Below are 720 nucleotides of genomic sequence, written 5' to 3'. Positions count from 1 at the left end.
AGTGAGGACGTCCACTTCATGTACTCCTGCTACTCGTCAACCTGAAGCTATTCGGTTGGTCTGCCACAAGTAATTATTACTAGCAATTCTCTCAATAATCTCATAAGATTCATTATACGCCTTAGAAGAATAACACCATTTGCAAAAACATCTACTACTATCATCGTATGTGCGTTGAGACCATTGTACAATGTCTCCATTTGGATGTAATAGGAAATTCTGTGATAAGGGAATTTTCATAATAATTCTTTAAAGCTCTTACATGCCTCATACAAGGATTCATTGTCCATTTGTTGGAAGGTAGTGATCTTGTTTCACAACTTATCATTATTGCTAGGTGGAAAGTACTTCATTATAAGGCGTTCTTCCAATTGTTGTCGTGTATAAATTGAACCAGGTGACAATGAATTTAGCCAAGCTTTTGCTCTGTCCCTTAGTGAGTATGGGAACAAATTTAGCCTTAATGCATCTTTGGTAACTTCGACTAGCTTGAATGAGTCACTCACCTTCCTAAACAATCAATGGTGAAGGAAAAGATCCTCGGTGGCCATCTCACTGAATTGGTTCACTCTCTGAAGCATCTAGAACATAGCAGGCTTCAACTTGAATTGTGGTGCCTCGACCTCGGGTCTAACAATAACCAGATTAAGTTCATTAAAAAGTGGCACGTCATACTGCCTTAAGGCTTGATCCCTATCATCAGCAACGAGGACCGAATCT

General features: G+C 39.3%; 1 non-coding gene across 1 annotated transcript; it reads left to right on the top strand.

Moving 5' to 3' along the window:
- The first annotated feature begins 215 nt into the window (after positions 1 to 215).
- LOC128040196 (small nucleolar RNA R71) lies at positions 216 to 322 on the top strand. Its single transcript, XR_008194854.1, has one exon. It is a non-coding gene; the product is annotated as a small nucleolar RNA R71 (small nucleolar RNA).
- Positions 323 to 720: the final 398 nt, after the last annotated feature.

This window comes from Gossypium raimondii, chromosome 3 (assembly GCF_025698545.1).
Source record: "Gossypium raimondii isolate GPD5lz chromosome 3, ASM2569854v1, whole genome shotgun sequence".
NCBI lineage: Eukaryota > Viridiplantae > Streptophyta > Magnoliopsida > Malvales > Malvaceae > Gossypium > Gossypium raimondii.
The sequence above is the reverse complement of the archived record's forward strand: the minus strand, read 5'-3'. Positions and strand labels throughout refer to the sequence as shown.